Source organism: Medicago sativa, chromosome 6, assembly GCF_051527215.1.
Source record: "Medicago sativa cultivar Bolivia chromosome 6, Bolivia_mono, whole genome shotgun sequence".
NCBI lineage: Eukaryota > Viridiplantae > Streptophyta > Magnoliopsida > Fabales > Fabaceae > Medicago > Medicago sativa.
Genome location: NC_140754.1, coordinates 83,896,208 through 83,922,122, shown reverse-complemented (window position 1 = coordinate 83,922,122; position 25,915 = coordinate 83,896,208). Strand labels below are relative to the sequence as shown.

The 25,915-nt window shown below is 35.5% G+C and overlaps 1 long non-coding RNA gene and 1 other non-coding gene across 3 annotated transcripts; one reads left to right on the top strand and one right to left on the bottom strand.

The window, feature by feature from the left end:
* The first annotated feature begins 1,951 nt into the window (after positions 1-1,951).
* On the top strand, positions 1,952-24,884 carry LOC146917502 (uncharacterized). 2 transcript variants are annotated; one of them, XR_015015660.1, is made up of 4 exons: positions 1,952-2,287; positions 2,530-2,629; positions 2,965-3,062; positions 24,547-24,884. It is a non-coding gene; the product is annotated as an uncharacterized LOC146917502 (long non-coding RNA). The 2 variants fall into 2 exon arrangements; XR_015015659.1 differs by lacking the exon at positions 24,547-24,884 and adding an exon at positions 4,756-5,102 and having other exon boundaries at positions 1,954-2,287.
* On the bottom strand, positions 6,491-6,598 carry LOC146917503 (small nucleolar RNA R71). The gene has a single exon (XR_015017132.1). It is a non-coding gene; the product is annotated as a small nucleolar RNA R71 (small nucleolar RNA).
* Positions 24,885-25,915: the final 1,031 nt, after the last annotated feature.

Here is a 25,915-nt window from a genome sequence, read left to right as displayed (position 1 = left end):
TTAAGACTCATTTTATTGAAGAACAAGGATGATTTAGGTTGACTCGGTCAACAAGGATGATTTAGGTTGACTCGGACCGAGTCAACTCAGTTTAAGACTCATTTGCATGAAGAACAAGGATGATATAGGTTGGGAGTGTGTGATGTTGCTGGAGAAGAGAAGGTTGAGGATGATATAGTGTGGGCAGACCATTATAAAATATGTGTTCCCTTTCAATCTCATGGTTAAAAAAAAATTTCCCATGGTGGGAAGGGATTGTCCCTTCCCATGTGATCCGCCACCATAATCATGCCTTCTGGAACCATGATAGACAATGTACGTAATAGACCATATGCATCCAAAGTTCCTAACCACCATCATTATATACGGTATAAAAGGTTTTGCAGCTCATGTGAATTTATTCGCTGAGTGGGCCTTCTCACTTACCATGATTTCCAAACTAGAGAAAGGGGTTATAGGTTCATAGCTTGAGTGACTATGATAAGTGTTTGAACAAATATGTGAAAAGTCCCCTCTGTGATCGAGAGGTTTACGAAGCACTAGCTAGTTAAAGAAAACCATTGTAGAAATATTGGGAGTGCGGAAAAGTTGTATATGACATATGTTAAACAAACTCTAAAAGAAAATATGAATGAATGACCTACATTTGAGGTCCAAACAAAATATCTAAAAGACTTTTGAAATTCAAATAAAATATCACTTTAACTCTCAATTTATTTTTAGGGTCCCAGTTGAAAATGTCAGCTTGATTTTTAAGGCATTCACATTGGTTTACATAAGATAGGAAATGAGAAAGAAGTTTCCTACCTGGTACACAAACGGAGAACCTCATAGTAAGGTGATAAAATTAAAAAAATATTTAAAGAGTAATAAATAATAGATTTAATGGTTAAATATATTTTTTCATGACCAACAAATTATTTTAATTTAATTTTTTCTTCTCTAGAAAAAAATGGTGACGCTTTTTGTTCCCCTGAGGTACATTAAATAATGTATAATTCCAAATATGTAATAGAAAAGGTAGAATACAACATTATTGTGAAATATGAGGGAACACGGTTAATACAAGACTTTGAAATTGTGTTAAAGGCTAAACCATTTATTTTTTCCTAGAGAATGAATGTCATGAAAGCAAATGCATTATCACACCTGCACCATCATTCATCACCATCCAACTTTATCATCACCACTTTGAATAAGAGTCATCAAATGGATATTCTTTTGGCACTTATAATTTACAAGCACTAGTGAAAGTGAAAGTTGTGTGCTTTTTTGACAGACAATGTTAATCAATTTCATTCATTGAAAGTGGAACAAAATTGAAAGATTAGACTACTATATTATTTGGTTATTCAAAAAATGAATAGTAATCTTTGTCAAGAAATTACATGGAAGAAGATTGATGAGGAGAGGTGACAATAGTGAGGAAGATGATGAAAATAATGTACCACATGAAAATTATTTGTCTTCCCATTTAATCCATTATTTCCTAGTGAGTATAGTCATTGTCTACCACATGAAAATAACCATGCCTACACCTGCAAACCATCAAATATGTTTTTCTAATTTCAGCAATATGCATATGCACAAATACCCCACACACTGAAACACTAATTACAAATTTTGACAAAGTAATAATAAACATCACCAGATCATAACATCACATTGGAGGTTCGATTGCTATGCTCATTACATTTGATTTCATCAAATTGATTTAACATGACTAAATAGCGTGCATCAAAATATAAATATATTTTTATGGAGATAAAATTAAAATTAAAATTTACAAGTTTTGTGAACTAAATTCAATTTTTAAAAAAGACGGAAAAAGAAGAAAAAGAGAGGTCCAAATCATCAATTTTGATTTTGATCAAACAACTGAGATTTGCTAATGGAGATCCTTCTTCTCACTTTACCCACTTTATTAACATTTCAAATCCCTCTCCACTCACTTCTCCAAACAACGGAGAAAAAAAAAATTACTACTCTATATGTTTGTTTATGATATATGATATGATATATGATTGTAAAACTTTACATTAAATTAAATATTGTCAAATTAATGGTAACATCCATCAATTACTATGCTAGCTCTTCATCTATCTATAAATAAATCAACCTCTTCCTCAAAATCAATATCAATCTCATCATCCCTCTACGTTTCTCCCAAAATCAATTTCTTCAATTCCAATAACAACATAACCCCTGCAACTTTATTAACAACTCTAACACCTCTAACCATTTTCTAAGTCCAAACCGTTTCAAAATCCATCACACAGCTATTGAGGTAATACATGTTGCTATTTCGATTTTTCTTTTTTACTTTCTTGATTTCGTCTTGAACTTTCATCAAGTTTCTATTAGTATTTATATAAGTTAAAATTTTCAATGTTGAAATTTACACAACACAGTTTTCTCATATTATTATCGTGCTAATTAAGGACCACAATATTTTTTTACTTGTCTACCTTTGTTTTATGTCTTTGAACATGATTTTTAATTTTATACATTTTTTACAATGTTTTATAGAATGAAGATAACTTTGGTCCTGTGCTAAGAAAAAAAAATGCCACAACGCATGGCAAGAAGTTCAAGAGGCCTCAAAGTGGTAGGAAATGTTTTGTACACGGTAAGTATTTCTCTGGCCATGTATTTGTTTCCACATGTTTTTAGTTGAGAAAAAAGTTTCAATTCAAAATGTTTTTAGTTGAGAAAATATTTATCTTCTTCTTTGTTAGGTCTAATTCCATTATCCACTGAATTTAATTCATGTGTTGTTCTAATCGGGAGAAGATTCCCTCCAGTGAAATCATCTACACCATTAAATACACTATCTCTCTTAATTTTAACATTTAATTGCTCATGTGTATTTATTATTCAATGGTTGAGATTACACTTGACCCTCCAGTCACTGGAGAGGATCCTTTCCCGTTCTAATCTTTGCTATATTAAATTAATCTGCAGTCTCCACTGCCGGAGGACAGTCTCATGCAGCTCCATTTAAAGATTTGATGCTTTTGTTGAAGATTATTTCTATGACTATGATTTCCGTGATTAATAAGGTAAAATCGTAAAGCTTTTATCTTATTAATACTCCCTCCGATCATATTTAAAAGAAATAATTTACTTTTTAGATACATTAAATAATTTATGTATTTGGTTTAGGTTCTTGACTAGATACATACATTATTCAATGTATTTAAAAAGTCAACTTTCTTTTGTAAATAGGACCGGATGGAGTAATTAATAATACCATGATTATGTTATTTAAATTTTTTGCTGATCGGTATTAGTATATTTTAAAGAGTAATTTTGGCTAGTAATTTAACTGAGCTTATAATATTTTAATATAATTATGAAAATAATTACAATGATGAGAGAATACAGAGTTAAAGGTTAACCTATTTTATGTAAACTACATCACATTATTTGTTATATTCTCATGAACAAAGCGCACAATATTTATTTATTTATTTTTCATGGGAAGAAAGAAAAGGAATTAGAAGGAAAAACTGGATTTGAAAAAGGGAATTTGAACATGAGAGAAGAAAATGGAAAAAAAATACAAGTATTGTGCGTTTTGTTCGTGAGAGTATAGCGAATAATGTGAGTTGTCGGTAATTTCATGTGTTTTTTTTTAAGAAGTTGGAAGCTTTTGGATAATTACTTTATCAAAAAATTAGATTCAATTTTAAAGTTATCGTATTATTTCCTAAATAATAAAATATAATATTCAGTCTAAGGTGGGTTTGGAGAGGTTTACAAGGTGAGGAAATGCAAGATACAGTTAAAACTCTATAAATTAATAATGTCAGGACCGGAGAAATTTATTAATTTAGAGAGTTATTAATTTATCGATAAATTAATAATTATTAATTTAAAGAGTTTTTAAGTAATTATACTGTACATACCAAACAAAAAGGCAAATTAGTCTACGCCTCTTAGAATTACGTTGCAGCGAACCTTGGGACTCAACATAAATTAGTAACTATTGTGTTCATATGCATTGGAAATCAATAATGACTTTTGAAGTACAGTAAATGTAAACAAGAGGAACAAATGTGTTCAATGTATTCTTAATATATTTTTTTCAGTATCTATGAATTATTAATTTATGATTTTATTGGGACCGAAAATTATAAAGGGATCTCCCGAAAAATTATTATCTTAATATTTTATCGAGTTTTTCAATTTTTTACATTGGCCCAAGTCGGGACCGGACAAATTTATTATTTTAGAGAGTTTATTAATTTACCGAGTATTAATTCAAAGAGTTTCTACTGTAGCTTAGTGTCTATTTACTTATAATATGATATAATAATTCTTGTCTTTATTTTCTAAGATAAACAAAAATTAAAGAAGAGGTTATAAAAATTTTTGAAAAACGCATTTGAAAAAAGTATCTCTGTAAATTTTGAAAAAACTCAAATATTGTTCTAGTATTTTTTAAAGTGCGTTTTTTCTCTAGTTAATTAGCTTTCTTCTTCACTTTATCACAAATGAAAACAAAAACCCATAACCAAATGTCACATAAAGTAAAATTTGAAATTTTTGTTTAAAATTAAATGAATCCTTATTTTTATAATCTCATTTTTTTTTTATAATTCTATTTTATAGGGTGTGCTTTGATGAGTCATAGATAGTCTAATTTATTGCCTTATTTAGTTTAGTTTTATTTTAGATTTGATTTTATTTTATTGCATTTTATTTTAGTTTAGAATATTTTACTTCAAATTGTCTTTTATTTTATTTTAGGAATAAATATATGGTGGAAGGTGCCTTGGAGCAAAAGAAAGAGGACTGGAGCAAATACAGCGCAAGAATACAAAGATACGGGGCAAAAATAAGTTCCCCCAAACTCAGAAGCTTGGCACGGCCCGTGCCAACATCTGGCACGGCCGTGCCCGTCTCCAGGACCTGTTTTGCTGCTTTTCTTCAAGCCCAAGTTACCCTGTTGCAGCTTTACCGTTTTACCCTTTTAGTTGCTTAGTTTCTAAGTCAGATGTAAAGCTATAAATAGAGTAGCTCTCCACCATAAACAATCATCTTTACTTTGTTTATTTCAAGTATTATTTTAATAAAAGTCTTTATTTTCCCTTTTACTTTCTTTGCAATTTATTTTACCGTATTTCTCTCCTCTTCCTCTATGTCTACGATGAACATGAGTGAGTAGACTTCTTAGTCTTAGGATTATTGGGGAGTCTAATGACTCAATCCTAAACAAAACATGTCTAAACCCTAATTTCTATGTAACCCTAATTTCTAATCTAGATTCACCGTCTTCACGTGGATTAACAATTATCAAACTGTGGAAGCGAAAGCGGAGGGTTTGATAATCGTTAATCCATCATCCCAAACATCAATTCATAAAGCGAGAGCGGAGTCTTGATGTTAGAACAAGTGAATCTAGACAATAATTGCAAAACAGTGAAATAGTCTTTGCAATTATTGAGACAAAGAGTAGTTTCAATCCTCTATGCATCTTCTAGTAATCATGTCAGTGAAATAGGCTTGGTTGCTAGAAGTAAACTCTCACCGGACTTTCATCGGAAAGGTGAGGGGCTAAGGGAAACCGGTCTTTAGAAATTAGTGTGTAAATCATGAAATTAGATGTTTAGGTTTTGTCTAGTGAAGGATTAGTTATTAAGATGAACCAATGATCCTAAGGCCTTTATTATTATTGTTTTTACCTTCAGCAATCAAACTCTTTCTTATCAACTTTCTCTCCTCTAATCATTCATTAAAAGTTAATTAAGTTGAACAACTCCCTAGCGGAACGATACTCTACTTACTACTATTACTTCGATAGGCCGTGCACTTGCGGTTTGGCTTTATCAAGTTTTTGGCGCCGCTGCCGGGGAGTTGTTGAAATTTGATTAACTTTTTAATAGTGATTAGACTATAAAAAAATAAAAAAATAAAAATCTTTTTCGTTGTTTTATTTTATTTTATTTTATTGTTTCTATATTTCTTTCTAAAAAAAATAAAAAAAAATCTTTATTTGATTCTATTTTATTTTATTTACTTCATATAAAAAAAAATCTTTCTCTTTATTTTATTTTATTTTATAAAAAAAAAAAATTCTATTTCTTCTTTTGCCTTTAACTTCTTGGGAAGATAATAACGATATGGCTAAGGAATGCACTCTCATAGAGTATGCAATCCCATCTTCAAATGAGTCATACGATGCTATTGTGTACCCAACGGTTGATGACAATTTTGAAATAGAACCTGAACTTATTGAGTTAGTTCAGCAAAATCAATTATTCGGATCAACCACTGAGGATCCGAATTTTCATATTTCAACTTTTTTAAGACTCAGTGGAACCGTGAATGCAAACCAAGAGGTCGTAAGGCTGCACTACTTTCCTTTTTCCTTAGGGGGAAGAGCTAGTGCTTGGTTTAATTCATTAAAACTTGGTTCTATCACTTCATGGCAACAAATGAGGCAAACTTTTCTTGCCCAATTCTTTCCTCATTCTAAAATTGTTCACTTAAGAAAACAAATCATACAATTCACTCAAAAAGATGGAGAATCTCTTTACGATGCGTGGGAGCGTTTCAAAGAAATGCTTAGACTTTGTCCCCATCATGGTTTAGAGAATTGGCTTATTATTCACACTTTTTATAATGGCCTTTTGTATCCCACAAAAATTTATGTTGATGCAGCTGCAGGTGGAGCTCTGATGAACAAAACATACACAGAAGCATATGCTTTGATCGAGGACATGGCACAAAACCACTATCAGTGGACCTACGGAAGGGACACCACTAATGTTGCTCCTTCACCCTCTCAGAAAGAGGTAGGTATGTATGAAAATTCTTCCCTTGATCATCTAGCTGCTAAAGTTGACGCACTCACACAAAAATTTGATAAAATAAATACTAGTGCTGTCACACCTCCCCCTGTATCACCTCTTTGTGAAGTTTGTGGTGTATTTGGCCATATTGGCATTGATTGCCAACTAGGTAGTGTTGTTAGAAGTCCTGAGCAAGTAAACTATGCTCAATATAATCAAGGGTTTAAAAATAACCAAATTTTTTTTCAAACCCCTCAAAATCTTTTTGGACAAGAAACAACACCACTCAGTTATGCAAACAACCAAATAGTCCCTCAAAAATCCAGCTTGGAACTTTTTTTAGAAAATTTTCTTATAAATCAATCTGAGCAGCTTCAAGAGTTTAAAAACCAAACTGAATTTTTGAAGGACTCTCTTGCCAAACATACATTGAACGTAGACTCCATAGTTACTCACAGTAAGATGATAGAGACTCAGACTTCCCAAGTACCCCAACAGCTGGCTACTCCCTCTCAAACCTCCGAAGTCCTTCTAAGCCAAACCGAAACCAACCCCAAAGACCATATACGTGCTATTATTTTTAGGGATGGTAACCAATTAGAGGACCCCGTAGTGAAAATTAAGAACAATGAACGAGAGATAGGAAGTGATAAGCCTCAAAGTGAGAAAGCTATAGGAGAGAATGACAAGCCATTTGTTTCACCATCTCATGAGCCTAAAATTCCTTTAACACAAGAGTTTGCTAAATCCAAGTTAGATGAGCAGTTTAGAAATTTTATTGAAATACTTCCAAACAAATTGCCACCTAAACTTAAGGATCCAGAGAGATTTTCCATACCTTGTGTCATAGGATATAAAACATTTGAGAAAGCCATGTGTGATTTGGGAGAGCATGTTAGTTTGTTGCCATTATCCCTTTCTGAGAGATTGGGTATAGGATAGATAAATCACCTTCTAATCGTCAAGCTAGTGACTCTAAACAAGCGCTTCGTGGGAGGCAACCCATGATTTTTATTGCTTTTATTTTTGTTTGTTTTGTGTTATTTTAATTTATTTTGTATGTATTTGTCCAAATATGATACAAAAAAGTGAAAGAAAGTTGAAGCCATTGACCTGGAAAAAAAAATTGAAAAAAAAAAATTTGAAAAAAATAAAAATAAATTGTGTCTAAGGTCCAGAGGCTAGGCACGGCCCGTGCCTAAGGTGGCACGCCGTGCCCAAGAAAAAAAAACTTTTTTTTAAAAAAAAAAAAAAATTATTTTTTTCCATCATTCAAAATAACCTCTTTCATCCTTTATCCATAACCCTCTAAACCAAATTCATACACCATTAAACCATAACCCAAAAACCAAAACTTCTTCACCAATCTCCATCATTCAACTCTTAAACTTCACTTAAACCACAACCCCATCACTAAACCAACCCTTCCCAACCAAAACCTTGCCTAACCCTAACCTTCACCCAAAATCCACACCAAGTCAAGTTAAGGTCAATGGCATCAATGAAGAAAGGTAAGGAGATTGAAGACTCCGGAAGTGGTGCAAGAAGCAATCAACAACCTGCAATCATAGGATCAAATTCAAGGATCCCGAGCAAAGAAATAGGTATAAATCTCTAATCTCTAGAACTATCTCTACTTGCAGGTACCTTGATGTTAATGCTATGGATAGACTAGGAATAGAGGATAATGTGATTAGGCTGTTGAATAACACAGCCCTATGCTTAGGTACCTTGAAAGGTTTATGGCTTGCACCGTATAGAGTAGGAAAGAGGTAGGGAATGATGAGAGCTGTTTATGTTGTGGGTTATGCTTTATAACCATCATATTAACATTTGCTATTATTTGCTTGATTATCTTGTTTCAATTGTTAAAAAGAAACCGGATGATAAGGGTGATATAATGGTAGGTGGAATCATCACTTTTCTTGCTAGGAAGTTTGGGGTGAGTGTGAATCAAGGGATCAAGAGGATAGAGGGAAACTTTTGGCTAGACTTATATACTATCACTACTTTGTCCTTAGAACCCATGAACCTACTCACAATTACCAATATGAATGGAGAATTATTAGAGCTTATCATTCTACCTAATCCGGACATAACTAATCCGGAGGTGGTGGAAAATTTGTTTTATGTTGGCACTAACCCACAGGTACATAATGATGGTGATGATGATGGTAATCAAGAAGGAGGTAGGTGCAAACTTGCACCATGAGCAAGAAGCCGGTGGAAGCTATAATGAAGAACGGTGGGCATGGATGCAAACCAAGGTTCACAAAATAAGCACCGAGAAACAAAGACAAGGTGTTGAAATGGCCGGGCTAAGAAACAATGTCCTAAGGGGCAATCGAATAAATGAAGAAAATAATCAAATGCTACGGAACATGATACAACACCTTCTCCTCCATGGTCTACTTTATAAAATTGTGAGCTTTCCTCTTCCTTTACTCTCTCTTCTTCCTCCTCTTCTTCTACTTCTTCTTCTACTTCTTCTTCTTCTTCTTCTTCTTCTTCTTCTTCTTCTTCTATTCTTCTTCTTTTATTTTTCTTTTTGAATCATTGAGGACAATGCTTCTCCTAAGTGTGGGGGGGGCCTAATAAAGTGTCTAGAGTCGTAGTGTTCCCAAACTCCCTTGAACTTTATTCTTTTGTTTTGTTTTTATAGCAAGAGGCATGACTAAGTAGCTTGTTTTTAATGTAAATATGGCATGAAAATTTTTGTTTTGTCTCTTCTTTAGGTCGCCTCTTGTACATGAAAATAGTTTCTTGTGGTTCTTATGTTCTTGCTATACCCATGTCTTGTTTTAATGTGAAAATTCTCCAATGAGAAAAGCACCCGGTTGCAATCCTTGAGTAAATGTATGAATAGGTATTTTAAGGAACACGTTCTATCTTTAGTGTTAACTTAGACCCTTTAAAGTCTTAAGAGTAAAAGTAGTATAAGTTTGTGTGGGAAAATTAATCAAATTGTTCTTAATTGTTATATTCTTTTTAATTTGTTAATGTTAAATGGGGCGGGAGAATGGCACCAACATGTGGGGGAAAGGACAATCCCTAACTTCCAAATTGTGGTGGTGACTCCCTAATTGAACTTAAGTTCCAAATCCCTCAAATGAGGAAAACAAATTCATCAATGCTAGGGGGAAAGGACACCCTCTCCAAAAAGACTTCCTACGCGGAGATGATAAAATTTTGCAGCACTACTTAGGGTGATTTTGAATCTAGGAGGAAAGGACAATTACATCCAAAAAGACTTCCTATGAGGATAGATAGCCCCTAAGCATCTGCAGCCCCTTGTGCTTAATTGTTAAATTAATCTAAATTAAATTTTAACTCAAATTCCCATCACTCTTATATGAAATGAAGAAAGGACTTTTCTCGGTTACTTTAGCACTAAGGATAGAACCTATTCCTCATAATATCTGTCTTATACAGGAGCAAGAAAAGGGTTGAACTGCACACACACACTCACTAGAGACTTGATGTTGGGTAGAATAGGTTCATGAGAAGTATTTGAAATTGTAATTAGTGTACTTGAGGCAAAGCCTTTCTCTAGAGACATTTGTTCTTAATATTGCCGTAGTAATCTTTTTGTTGCTGCTATGTTTGTTGCCTTTTGCTTGAGGACAAGCAAAGATTCAAGTGTGGGGGAGTTTGATGAGTCATAGATAGTCTAATTTATTGCCTTATTTAGTTTAGTTTTATTTTAGATTTGATTTTATTTTATTGCATTTTATTTTAGTTTAGAATATTTTACTTCAAATTGTCTTTTATTTTATTTTAGGAATAAATATATGGTGGAAGGTGCCTTGGAGCAAAAGAAAGAGGACTGGAGCAAATACAGCGCAAGAATACGAAGATACGGGGCAAAAATAAGTTCCCCCAAACTCAGAAGCTTGGCACGGCCCGTGCCAACATCTGGCACGGCTGTGCCCGTCTCCAGGACCTGTTTTGCTGCTTTTCTTCAAGCCCAAGTTACCCTGTTGCAGCTTTACCGTTTTACCCTTTTAGTTGCTTAGTTTCTAAGTCAGATGTAAAGCTATAAATAGAGTAGCTCTCCACCATAAACAATCATCTTTACTTTGTTTATTTCAAGTATTATTTTTATAAAAGTCTTTATTTTCCCTTTTACTTTCTTTGCAATTTATTTTACCGTATTTCTCTCCTCTTCCTCTATGTCTACGATGAACATGAGTGAGTAGACTTCTTAGTCTTAGGATTATTGGGGAGTCTAATGACTCAATCCTAAACAAAACATGTCTAAACCCTAATTTCTATGTAACCCTAATTTCTAATCTAGATTCACCGTCTTCACGTGGATTAACAATTATCAAACTGTGGAAGCGAAAGCGGAGGGTTTGATAATCGTTAATCCATCATCCCAAACATCAATTCATAAAGCGAGAGCGGAGTCTTGATGTTAGAACAAGTGAATCTAGACAATAATTGCAAAACAGTGAAATAGTCTTTGCAATTATTGAGACAAAGAGTAGTTTCAATCCTCTATGCATCTTCTAGTAATCATGTCAGTGAAATAGGCTTGGTTGCTAGAAGTAAACTCTCACCGGACTTTCATCGGAAAGGTGAGGGGCTAAGGGAAACCGGTCTTTAGAAATTAGTGTGTAAATCATGAAATTAGATGTTTAGGTTTTGTCTAGTGAAGGATTAGTTATTAAGATGAACCAATGATCCTAAGGCCTTTATTATTATTGTTTTTACCTTCAGCAATCAAACTCTTTCTTATCAACTTTCTCTCCTCTAATCATTCATTAAAAGTTAATTAAGTTGAACAACTCCCTAGCGGAACGATACTCTACTTACTACTATTACTTCGATAGGCCGTGCACTTGCGGTTTGGCTTTATCATGCTTCATAATGGCGACGCCGTTGCAATAAAGAAAATGACAAGATTGTTGGAACAAAATGTGTTTAACAATGAACCTTAAAGAGTTTTGATGATAACAAGGTATTAAAAATTGTAAATTGGACTAGCTAATATTTGTTCAAGTGTACAGGACCATAATTAAAAAGTTACATCATTTATTGGTTCTGAATGAGCAAATAAAGAGCAAAGGAAACAACAAAATTTGATGCTTGGACGCTCCTGAAGGCAACTTGCTACTGAAGAGAAAAAGCGCTCCTGAAGTTTAGTCGCTTCTGAAGTAAGAATAGTGCTTCTGAAGAATAGTGCTCCTGAAGACAAGAGGTCGAGAAGTCGTATCATCAGAAGCTGTATCATCAGAAGCTGTATCATCAGAAGCTGCAGAAGCTGCCTCATCAGAAGCTATTTCACCAGAAGCTGAATATCAACTGGATTTGCAAAGATTCAAGAATTGAAGAATTATCACTGCAAAAGTTGTCTATTGGATTCGAAAACACAACAAAGGATTAGTGGAATTTTGCAACGGTCATTTCAAAGGTGTTTGAAGGCATGTGCTTTTTGGACGAAAGCGTTGACATTTGTACGAATTGTACAACCACGTTCTCCACTACTCTGTTTTGTGTCCACGCTACAAGACAAGAAAACAGCTCCAGAATACGGCTTCGCCTGCATAGATGTTCCTTTGGATAAGGAATGGATTTCAAATTAGTTCTTCATAGGACAACAACCAAATCAGGCAAAAGATCAAAGGTGAAAGATCAAGCTTCAACAACGACTCTTTGGTGTGCTGGCAATTTCACAACGTCTCTTTCACACCTCAATATAAAGGAGTGAAGACCTAGAGATTTGGTAATGATGAACAACAGACTCTCAATATTTTTACAAGTGCCAAATCTCTGCTGAAATTGTTCTGCATTCACTTAGAATTTATGTGTCTCAAAGTCATTTCTTAGAAATTCTTAAGTCCATTGAGTCTGTATCTGATTTGTATTGTGAGCACCTCTGATTGTATATCAAGTGTTCAACCTAAACAATTTTTTGTGTAATTTTGTTTAGTTAGGAAGTCTCTTGCAGTTGTGCTTGAGCAGGAAGTCTCTTGATTGTGTTCTTGAGCAAAGGAAGTCTCTAGCTTGTGTGCTTGAGCAAAGGAAGTCTCTTGCTTGTGTGCTTGAGCAATTGTAATCAGATATTACTCTTAGTGAAATCTCCTTGGAAGTGCAAGGGGGACTGGACTACTTCCGGATTGTGGAAGGAACCAGTATAATTGTTTTGTGTCGTTCTTCTTCTCTCTCTCTCTGTTTTATTCCGCTGCATTTAGATTCTGATTATCACTTCAGAAGCTGTCTCACTTAGCTTCTGATCAGTGTGTTTAGGTTTTAGGAGAAACGAAGAATTTTTCAAAACACAATTCAACCCCCCTTCTTGTGTTTTTCTCACCTTCAATTGGTATCTAGAGCCTTGGTCTGTTGTGAAACACTTAACCGTGCAACAGTCAAAGATCTGAGAAAAACATGTCTACTCCTCCTCCTACTGGTTCTGGTGATACTAGCTATAAAAATGTCTCACATGATTATAGTGATAGTAAGAAATCCAGTGTTGGGAAGATTCCAAAATTCAATGGAGATGCTGAAGAATTCTCTTGGTGGAAGACCGACTTTTACAGTTACATCATGAGCCTAGATGAAGAATTATGGGATATTCTGGAAGATGGTGTTGGTGATTTAGTCCTTGATGAAGAAGGAGCTGCTGTGGATAGAAAGAAACATACTCCAGAACTGAGGAAACTCTACAAGAAGCATCATATTATCAGAGGAGCTCTTGTCACTGCCATACCCAAAGCAGAATACATGAAGATGAGTGACAAGTCCACTGCCAAAGCTATGTTTGCTTCTCTCTGTTCAAACTACGAAGGGAGCAAAAAGGTCAAAGAAGCAAAGGCTCTCCTGCTTGTACATCAGTATGAGTTATTCAAGATGAAGGATGATGAAACTATTGAGGAGATGTACTCAAGGTTTCAAACCTTAGTCTCTGGGCTACAGATTCTGAAGAAGAGCTATGTTGCTTCTGATCATGTAAGCAAGATACTCAGAAGCTTACCTGCCAGGTGGAGACCAAAGGTGACTGCCATTGAGGAAGCTAAAGATTTAAACACTTTAAGTGTCGAAGATCTTGTTAGTTCTCTCAAAGTTCATGAGTTAAGTCTTAATGAACATGAGTCCACTAAGAAGAGTAAATCAATAGCTCTTCCATCCAAAGGCAAGTCATCAAAAGCTCTCAAAGTGGTTGAATCTAAAGAGGAAGAACAGTCAAGATCAGATTCTGAACCAGATGCTGCTGAAATGGCCATGCTCTCAAACAGACTTCAGTATCTGGCCAAGAAGAACAGAAAGTTTCTTGCCAGAAGGGGTAACTCCAGAAGCTCAAGGAAAGAAGATCAGAAGGGATGCTTCAACTGTAAGAAGCCTGGACACTTCATTGTTGAATGCCCTGATCTTCAAAGAGAAAAGTCAAAGGACAAGTCAAAGAGGTCTACATTCAAACCAAGCAAATTCAAGAAGTAGATTAAGCAGAGTTTAATGGCAACCTGGGATGATTTGGGAAGTGAATCTGATAAAGAGGAAGCTGATGAAGATGCAAAGGTAGTTGTTGGGTTGGTAGCAACAGCAACTTCAGAAGCTGGATCAGATTCAGACTCAGAAGATGAAAACGAGGTATAATCCAAAATTCCCAGAGATGAACTTGTTGAGTCACTTAAAGAACTCCTTACACATTTTGAAGTAAGAACCAATGAGTTGAAGGATTTAAAAGAAAAATATGCTGATTTGGTAAAACAGCAAAAATCAACTCTATTGGATCTGAAAGCTTCTGAACAAGGACTTATGGGCTTTGACTTCATGTGTAAAACGTATGAAGATCAGCTCAGGTTCTTATGTCAGAAGCTACAAGATAAGTGTAATGAAAAATCTTTAAGTAACCATGAAATTGCTCTTGAAGATTTTATTATATCTGGCATTGACAGAAGCAGAGTGGCTTCTATGATTTATAGCATTTACAAGAACAATGGCAGAGGAATTGGTTTTCCAGAAGTGAAACTTGAGAAAACCAACCTAAAATCTTGTTGTGAATGCATCAAGGAAGGTCTGAAAACCTTCTTTGTACCAGAAGGGGCTGAGTTGGAAACTGTTGTTCAATCAGAACCTGAAGCTTCTAGTTCTAAGGCTAAGATTACTTCAAAGCCAAATAACTCTAGGTCAAAGGCTATGATCAAATCTGATTCCAAGATTTCAAAGGTTAGGATCCTGAAAAGATCAGAACCTATTCCTCAGAGTCTGGTGAAACCAAAATCTGAGGTTCTGAAGTCTAAGTTTCAGAAGAAGACAGTTGCTGCTTCTGAAGTACCAAAACCTAAGGTGATGGTTAATCAGAAGCAATCCAACTCACAGCACAAGGTACAGGAAGTGAAGAGTAAAGCCTCAAGTACTAACCTTCCAGGACCCATAGGACAATGGGTACCTAAATCTAAAAATGTCAATGATGCAGGTATGTCTAAGAGCAGTGTCAAAGCAAAGATCATGGTACCTAGACAGCGGTTGCTCAAGACACATGACAGGAGACAAGTCCATGTTCCTCAGCCTAACAATGAAAGAGGGAGGAAATGTGAAGTTTGGAGGCAACCAGTCAGGCAAGATCATAGGTACAGAAACTATTGGTAATTCCTCTACCTCAATTAATAATGTATGGTTGGTAGATGGTCTTGAACATAACCTTTTGAGCATTAGTCAATTTTGTGATAATGGTTATGATGTGCTTTTTGAAAAACCCAACTGTACAGTAATCAACAAGGAAGACAAATCCATTGTGTTCAAGGGAAAGAGAGTTGACAATGTCTATAAAATCAATTTTTCTGAACTGGCTGATCAGAAGGTAATTTGTCTACTATCAGTGAATGATAAGAAATGGATGTGGCACAGAAGGTTGGGACATGCTAACTGGAGGTTAATCTCTAAGCTTAGTAAGTTACAACTTGTGAAAGGGCTACCAGACATTGACTATCATTCAGATGCACTCTGTGGTGCATGCCAGAGAGGGAAAATAGTGAAATCATCTTTTAAAACCAAAGACATTGTTTCAACCTCAAGACCTTTAGAATTACTCCATATTGATTTATTTGGACCAGTGAGTATTGCATCCTTATATGGAAGTAAATATGGATCAGTCATTGTTGATGATTACAGCAGATGGACTTGGGTGAAATTCCTGAAAAGTAAGGATCATGCATATGAGGTATTCAGTAACTTCTGCACACAAATTCAAACTGAAAAAGAGTCAAAGATTTTGAAAATCAGAAGTGATCATGGTGGAGAATTTGAAAATGAGCCATTTGAAGCTTTTTGTGAAAAACATGGAATTATCCATGAATTCTCTTCTCCTAGAACTCCACAACAAAATGGGGTTGTAGAGAGAAAGAATAGAACTTTACAAGAAATGGACAGAACCATGATCCATGAAAACAATTTGGCTAAACATTTTTGGGCAGAAGCAGTGAATACAGCATGTTATGTTCAAAACAGGATCTATATTAGACCTATTTTGGAGAAAACTGCATATGAACTCTTTAAAGGAAGAAAACCCAATATCTCTTACTTTCATCAATTTGGATGTACATGTTACATTCTGAACAACAAGCTCTACCTAAAGAAATTTGATGCCAAGGCCTAAAGAGGAATCTTTTTAGGTTACTCTGAAAGGTCAAAGGCATACAGAGTGTATAATTCAGAAACACTCTGTGTTGAAGAATCTATGCACGTTAAATTTGATGACAAGGAGCTTGAAGATAAAACTTCAAAGCAAGATGAAAGTTTTGCAGAGATACAGGTTCCTGAAGTTACTCCAGAACCTGATCAGATAGCTGAATCTGAAGATAGTCCAGAAGTTGAACCCATATCAGAAGCGCAAGATGAAACTGCTTCTGATGAAGCACAAGATGGCTCACATCAAGCAGATCCTCCCAGAAACACATTCAAACACAAGTCTTCACATCCTGAGGAGCTAATCATTGGAAACAAAGATAGTCCAAGAAGAACAAGATCACATTTCAGACAAGTAGAGTCAATGATTGGACTAATCTCAATGATTGAACCTACAACAGTTGATGAAGCACTTTCAGATGATGGATGGATCCTAGTTATGCAAGAAGAGTTGAATCAATTTCAAAGAAATGATGTGTGGGATCTGGTACCCAAACCTCAGCACAAGAACATTATTGGAACAAAATGGGTATTCAGAAACAAGCTGAATGAGCAAGGTGAAGTAACAAGAAACAAAGCCAGACTTGTTGCACAAGGGTATAGTCAACAAGAAGGCATTGATTACACTGAAACGTTTGCTCCAGTTGCAAGATTGGAAGCAATCAGGTTACTTCTTTCCTATGCAGTTAATCATGGCATAATATTATATCAAATGGATGTCAAGAGTGCATTTCTAAATGGTGTCATAGAAGAAGAAGTGTATGTCAAGCAACCTCCTGGATTTGAGGATATTAAATATCCTGACCATGTTTTTAAACTGAAGAAATCACTATATGGCTTGAAACAAGCTCCCAGAGCTTGGTATGATAGACTAAGTAATTTCTTAATCAAGAATGATTTTAAAAGAGGACAGGTTGATACAACACTCTTCAGAAGGACCTTTGGGAAAGATATTCTTGTTGTGCAAATATATGTTGATGATATAATATTTGGTTCTACTAATGCATCCCTTTGCAAGGAATTTTCTGAGTTAATGCAGGATGAATTTGAAATGAGCATGATGGGAGAGCTGAAGTTCTTCCTGGGCATTCAAATTAATCAATGCAAAGATGGAGTCTATGTTCATCAATCTAAGTATACAAAGGAGCTTCTGAAGAAGTTCAAGCTTGAAGATTGTAAAGTGATGAACACTCCAATGCACCCTACGTGCACCTTAAGCAAAAAAGTTGAAGGAGCTAAAGTTGACCAGAAGCTGTATAGAGGTATGATTGGTTCTTTGTTATACCTCACTGCATCTAGGCCAGATATTTTATTCAGTGTATGCTTGTGTGCAAGATTCCAATCAGATCCTAGAGAATCTCATATGACTGCTGTCAAGAGAATCTTCAAGTATTTGAAAGGAACAACTAATCTTGGACTCCTTTATAAGAAATCCTTAGATTATAAGCTAATTGGATTCTGTGATGCTGATTATGCTGGTGATAGGATTGAAAGAAAGTCAACCAGTGGCAATTGTCAATTTCTGGGTGATAATCTTATATCCTGGGCTAGCAAAAGACAAACAACTATTGCTATGTCTACAGCAGAAGCAGAATACATTTCAGCTGCAAGTTGTTGTACACAACTACTTTGGATGAAACATCAGTTGGAAGATTATCAGATAATTGCTAACAGTATTCCCATTTATTGTGATAATACTGCTGCTATTTGTTTGTCTAAAAATCCAATTTTGCATTCAAGAGCTAAGCACATTGAAATCAAACACCATTTTATCAGAGATTATGTTCAAAAAGGAATTTTAGATATACAATTCATTGATACTGAAAATCAATGGGCTGGCATATTTACTAAGCCTTTAACTGTTGAAAGATTTGATTTTATAAAGAAAAATTTGAACATGCACTTTGTATCTGATTAAATGCTTGCTTGCTCCTGAATAGGATTTTAGGTTCTGAAGTCAGTTCAGAAGCAGTAGTCCATCAGAAGCTCTTTATTGAGGTTCTGAGGAAAACTCGCTTCTGATAATAATGATGTCAGCATCTGAAGTCCAGAAGCTGGATTTGTTGCTTCTGAATAGTTGAATTAGTGGAAACATTGGGAGTTACTTTTTAAAAGTAACTTCTGGCCCACTAACTTGGTAGTTACTCTGTGAACTTCTGACGTGGCCTGTATGTATTGGTGTATAACTAAAAGGGCAATGATGATTTAATAGCTTTGAAAGTACTTTTCACGCGCCCCCAATTTTGTCATTAATGTTATGTTTGTTTGTCTCTTTTGAATTGCAATCGTTTTACTTTTAACACTTTGTCAATTCACACACTACTCACTCACAACAAACATATTTGCTTTCAAACCTCTTGCGAAGTAAGCGCATTCTCTCAACCCTAGAACCCTAAAATCCTGATCTTCTTCAAATCTTCTTCAATCATCAAATGGCATCATCAAGCTCAAAAGTTTCAGAATCTACCTCAAACATGCATAGCGTACCAGAATCTGGGTCCGTCTACAAAGAGAAGACTATGGATATTCCATGGAAATCCTTAATAGTTCAAGTAGAGTCACCGGTGGATTTTGCTTCACTCAAGAAGTACGAAGTGAATATGGAAGGATTGATAGAAACTCAGAAGTTGTCTGAGTATTTCAAGATGCTAAATGGGCCAACATATGTGAACTTGGTCAAGGACTTTTGGTTAAAAGCTGAAGTGTACAATGAAAAGCCTGCAAAAGTCGTAAGCAAACAAGCTGGGTCAAAGAAAGGGAAAATGACCATGGATATGAATCCTACATCATTTGATAGCTTAGAAATAAGGTCTGAAGTGATGGGCATTCCTATAACCATCACTGAGGGCGTTATAGCTAAAGCTTGTAGAATGAATGCAGAAGGAAGATTCCAAGAGATAGTCAAGAAGGAAGATGTCCTGCTAAAAGGCTACTACAACACTCTTCTGGGTGGAAAGAAAGATGCCAAGCCTTCAGAAATGGAGATTCACAACAGGATGTTGGTGAAATTCAGTAATGATTGCTTCTTTCAAAGAGCAGGAGGGTCTGATCAACCCAACAACCAACAGAAGCTAGCAATTTACTTCATGGCTATTCTGGAAAAGATAAACTTCCCCAGATATGTAATGGATCATCTCTGCTGGGCTATAAACGAAAGCACTATTAGAGGAAGGAAACAAGTGCCCTATGGAAGATTGCTCTCTGAGATCTTTCATCAAGGAAGGGTGGTGGAGTTCTTAAAGAGGACAAGGAGTGCTTCTGATAGATGCTTCGAAGTATCTACTGCTGAAAGGACTATCAGTAGCAGGAGTTTATTCTCTATGAAGTTTATCAAGGAAGCCCCTCAAGATGAAAAGTGGTTGGAGATGACCACAGAAGAAATTGAGATTATCAGGGACTTTCCTTCCATCTTTAAGGAAAGCAATCCTGAAATCTTAGCCAAATCAGTAGCTGAGTACGTCCTGGAGGGAGATGCTAGCCCTCAGAAGGAAGCTGTTCCTGGAAAAGGAAAGAAGGTTAAGGGTGCTACTGCATCAGAAACTGCTACAGATAAGGGCAAGCAAAAGAAGGATGTTAAAAGAAAGAGGGGGAAAGCTGAAACAGTTTATCACAAGGAAAAACCGGATGAAGCTTTGGATGAAATAGAAAAGGAAGAAGCTGAGCCCAAGCTGAAGAAGAAAAGGGCACCTGTTGAAATGAAAACATCTTCTATTGAAGTGACTCCAGCCATGAAGAGGATGGCTAAGGAACATTCTGATGATTATCTAGCAAATTGGCGAGAAGCAAAGGCTTTGAAAGAATTTGCTGGTGCTGATAACGTAGAGCAAGAACAGATGGATCAGAATGTGAATCTTAGAACTCCAGAAGCTGATGCTTCAGAGTCTGATGCTGCAAAGGATAAAGGAAAGAGGCAGAAAGTTGGTGCTGCTTCTATTCCTATAAAAAGAAGTAAAGGCAGAACCTATCATAACCAAGGAGCATCTGAGTAAAGCTCTTGATGGGATAAGAGCAAAAGATCACGAGAAGAAAGCATCTGGGCCAATCTTCACTCCAATGATGGAAGTTACTTCTGACATGAAGAAGAAGGCTGATGAAGAAGCTGCTCAGATGATAGCTGAACTGCAGGAAAGGGAAGCTCAGAAGAGAAGGGATAGGGATGAAAGTCTTAAAGCCTCAGGCCTTGAACATTGTGATGAGTTCTTCAAGGATAAATCTGCAGAAGTCAAGGAAGTGGCCGTTCAAACTTTGAAGAAAGTTGGAACTTCAGAAGCTGTTCTAAAAGCACCAGATGCTACCACTTCAGTAGCTGGCTCTTCAGTCAAGGTAATTCAGATTCCAGTTACCTCACCCCTCATTTCACCCTCTTCATCACAACCACCTGCACCTGAACCTTCAGAAGACACTTCTGTCTTAGAAAGCCTTGCTCTCCACTACTCAGGTGAGTTACCTATAGACAAACCCACCTCAGAAAAAGCCTCTGAGACAACTCCAGAAGCAGCTGCTTCTGATAAAGTTGTTTCAGAAAGCCCCCATCAACAAACACCTGAACCACACAAATCCACAACACCCCCACAATCACCAGTAGATACCATTGACCTCCAACTCAACAATCAACCATCAACTTCACCACAACAACCACCAACTGAAACTGAAACCCAACCAGAGCACATTGAACCCCAACCAACTCCCATGGATATTGACAACTCTCAAGTCAATGTCCAAGACCTAACCTCTACCGCACACATTGCTTCTGACCAGCCTTCATCTTCAACCACACAAACACACATTACCATTCCAGTTCCTAACCCTGTTCAGGACCTTACTCACAATGATTCTGATCTTGAAACCCTTGAACAACCACCCACAAACATCCTGGAATCTGGATATATTAACGCTGAGCTTCTCACAATCCTAAGTCATATGCATAATCTGGTGGATCAAAGAAGGTCAATTGATCTCACCAGTGCATATGAAGATTCCTGGGCATCACTTCAGAACCGGGCAGCTGAGCTTATTGAGGACATAAAGGCTAAGTGCATCAGAGTCAAGCAAGCTTCAGTCAGAAGGCTTATGGAAAATCTGAATCAGAGTCTCAGAGTTAGAAATCCTACACTGCTCCTGGCAAACCAGCCCTTCTTCTTAGAAATGGACTACTTGACCAGAGAAGCAAGGTTGTGTAAGCTTCTGAAGAAACAGATGGCACAGCAGCAGCAAGAAGCTAGAGCAAGGGAACAGGCTCTTCTCCAGAGGCAACAATATCTTGAAGAACTGTTGCAGAAGCAAACGGAAGAAATGGAGAAGATGAAGAAACAACAACAAACCAACCCATAGTTGCACACCTTAGTGTTATTTTTTTTGTTTGTTGTTTGTTTTAGATCTGCAGTTCTTGCTTCTGAAACTTTCTTGTTTTATTGCTTAATGCTTCTGAATGCTTAATGGTTCTGACTGCTTAGCTGGTTTTGATTCACATATGTCTGGATATTCTTGTTCATATACATATACATTGCTCTGATTTATTTAGTCGTTTATGCTCTATATTATTGATAAGTCTATAGGCTCTGAGTTTACTTATTATACTCTCTTCATGTTTGAGTTTTTCTCAAATCTTTTTGTCTTTTATGTTTATTTGTTTTTTTTGATAATGACAAAAGGGGGAGTATATGTGATAGTATTTAAAGGCTCTGAGCCCCATTAATGATATTTGAAAATTCTTTTGAAAAACTTCTATCATTTTTTTTACCTTAAGGGTATAAGCTATGAACGAAAGAAGGAGTATCAAATTTCAAATAAAATTAATTGAATCATTCTTCTTATCTACAAGTTAATTCTTTCAATTTTGCTCTGATTTTTTTTAAGCGCTAAAATGAATTTAATTAACCTGGATAGAACTTAGGGGGAGCTTACAAACCTCACCTTAAAGACTATCAAACTCAGGGGGAGTTTGAGCTTACAAACCTCAGATTCTGAGCTTACAAACCTCAGAACCCCAAGGTCAACTTGTTAATTAGATTAACAACAATTGATCAATTTTAAATACTATTGTTTGTCATCATCAAAAAGGGGGAGATTGTTGGAACAAAATGTGTTTAACAATGAACCTTAAAGAGTTTTGATGATAACAAGGTATTAAAAATGGTAAATTGGACTAGCTAATATTTGTTCAAGTGTACAGGACCATAATTAAAAAGTTACATCATTTATTGGTTCTGAATGAGCAAATAAAGAGCAAAGGAAACAACAAAATTTGATGCTTGGACGCTCCTGAAGGCAATTTGCTACTGAAGAGAAAAAGCGCTCCTGAAGTTTAGTCGCTTCTGAAGTAAGAATAGTGCTCCTGAAGAATAGTGCTCCTGAAGACAAGAGGTCCAGAAGTCGTATCATCAGAAGCTGTATCATCAGAAGCTGCAGAAGCTGCCTCATCAGAAGCTATTTCACCAGAAGCTAAATATCAACTGGATTTGCAAAGATTCAAGAATTGAAGAATTATCACTGCAAAAGCTGTCTATTGGATTCGAAAACGCAACAAAGGATTAGTGAAATTTTGCAACGGTCATTTCAAAGGTGTTTGAAGGCATGTGCTTGCAATTTGGACGAAAGCGTTGACATTTGTACGAATTGTACAACCACGTTCTCCACTACTCTGTTTTGTGTCCACGCTACAAGACAAGAAAACAGCTCCAGAATACGGCTTCGCCTGCATAGATGTTCCTTTGGATAAGGAATGGATTTCAAATTAGTTCTTCATAGGACAACAACCAAATCAGGCAAAAGATCAAAGGTGAAAGATCAAGCTTCAACAATGACTCTTTGGTGTGCTGGCAATTTCACAACGTCTCTTTCACACCTCTATATAAAGGAGTGAAGACCTAGAGATTTGGTAATGTTGAACAACAGACTCTCAATATTTTTACAAGTGCCAAATCTCTGCTGAAATTGTTCTGCATTCACTTAGAATTTCTGTGTCTCAAAGTCATTTCTTAGAAATTCTTAAGTCCATTGAGTCTGTATCTGATTTGTATTGTGAGCACCTCTGATTGTATATCAAGTGTTCAACCTAAACAATTTTCTGTGTAATTTTGTTTAGTTAGGAAGTCTCTTGCAGTTGTGCTTGAGCAGGAAGTCTCTTGATTGTGTTCTTGAGCAAAGTAAGTCTCTAGCTTGTGTGCTTGAGCAAAGGAAGTCTCTTGCTTGTGTGCTTGAGCAATTGTAATCAGATATTACTCTTAGTGAAATCTCCTTGGAAGTGCAAGGGGGACTGGACTACTTCCGGATTGTGGAAGGAACCAGTATAATTGTTTTGTGTCGTTCTTCTTCTCTCTCTCTCTGTTTTGTTCCGCTGCATTTAGATTCTGATTATCACTTCAGAAGCTGTCTCACTTAGCTTCTGATCAGTGTGTTCAGGTTTTAGGAGAAACGAAGAATTTTTCAAAACACAATTCAACCCCCCCTTCTTGTGTTTTTCTCACCTTCAAAGATCTCCTCCCATGTGTGGTGACAAAGAATTTACATCCGAGATCACAACAATAGGAAATCTTGTGAAATTAGTTGGCTTTGCTATTAACGAAAATTAGACTCTTTGCGATAATACACCTCTTCGCGAAATTTGTAAGTAGAAATTATGGAGGAAAAAAAAAAGTCTTTTGTAATTGTATTTCTTTTTTATAAGCTTCAGCAAGTTTAATATATAATTGTTTAAACACTAAATCATATAATTTTTATATAGTTGGTGACGGATATGTAAGTCTACAGCATCTTCAATTTACTTGGTCTGAAATTGAAGAAGCAACCAATAGATTTTCAAGTGAGAATGTTATAGGCAAGGGCGGGTTTGGAGAAGTTTACAAGGTGAGAAAATGAAAGATAGCTTAGTCTCTATTTACTTGTTTTTATTTTCAAAGATAAACTAAACATTAAAGAAGAGGTTATAAAAGTTTCTGAAAAATGCATTTGAAAAAAAGTTAAAATATTGTTCTAGTATTTTTGAAAATGCATTTTTTTTCTAGTTAATTACCTTTCTTCTTCACTTTATCTCAATTAAAAATAAAAACCCATAACCAAATGTCATATAGAGTAAAATTTGAAATTTTTGTTTAAAATTAAATGAATCCTTATTTTTTAGGGTGTGCTTCATAATGGTGCCGTGGTTGCTGTCAAGAAAATGATCGGATCTCGCATGAGTGATGACATACAATTCCCCGCATGAGTGATAACTGTTCCTTGTCAAAACGCATGGCAAGAAGTTCAAGAGGCCTCAGAGAAGCTCATAAACTAATATTTTTTTCTTCTTTCGTTAATAGCAAAGTCAACATCGTAATTTGGTTACATTAGTTGGCTTTGGTATTAACGAAGAAGAAAAAATATTAGTAAAACAAAACACCATGTTTAAGATTGTTACGAAATGGGTCCCTAAATATTTTGGATAAGAAAATGTTCATGCAATGGTGAATATTCTTCAAACTTTCTTTCTGGTTCTTTACAAATTTCATATTGTGCCAATAAGAGATAAGAAGTTCAACATGAATCCATTAGATAACCGGTAGGCATAACACAAAAAGTATGAGTGACACTGCAAGAAGTTTTTTATTAAAAATAGGGAAAACATTATAAACTCTTTAAAACAAAGTTGTTTAAAACTTGAGTGAAGCTATTAATATTTTACTAATATATAGCTGAAAAGGCACGTGTAGGTTTTTTTATCTTCTCTACTGTAACTTTGAGCTTGAGTGTGCTTGCAAGAATATGCACTTATGGACAGAGTTATTTTAGGTATGGAAAGAGTGGAAGAATGGAAGTCCATTAAATTTATTGGATCCAAGTATTCCTGAAAGTTGTTCTCATGAAGGCATAGGATATATTCAGATTGCTTTAATGTGCGTTCAAGAAGAGAGGGCTAGTAGTACAAGAAAATATAGGTTCCTTCATCTTGCCTATGAGAACCTATAAAACCTGAAAAGCCTTCATGATCTCTAGTTCAATTTTTAAGTAATCCATAAACACAATCCTCTACAAATCAAATTTCAGAAAGTACATTTAATCTTAGATAGTTAGTTAAATTTATTTTAATTGTATTATGTTGTTGTCAATCAAGTGTTAGAAAATACTTTGTATATACGGTAATCAGTGTTCTAAGATTGCCACATTAACTGGATAAACATCTACATTAACAGCAAGAAAAGAATTTAATTTTCCAATCCATAACCATGTACACATCTTTGAGAAAAAAAATAAATAACATGACATGTTCCAAAGCAATTAAAATATGTGCAACAAATATTTCCTTGTGTCAAACTGCTGGCCATTCTAAGTATATAAAATTCAACAAATTATGGAACAAATTCACTTTGGTTAGGCAAATATATTTGAGTAGAAATATAGATTATTCATACTACGTATAAGCTTAACTAACTAATGGAGTCACTACCTTAATGCATGTCATTCAATGTTGGGCTTCGTATCAAAGGAGTTGCAATTGTAAATTGCATATCAAA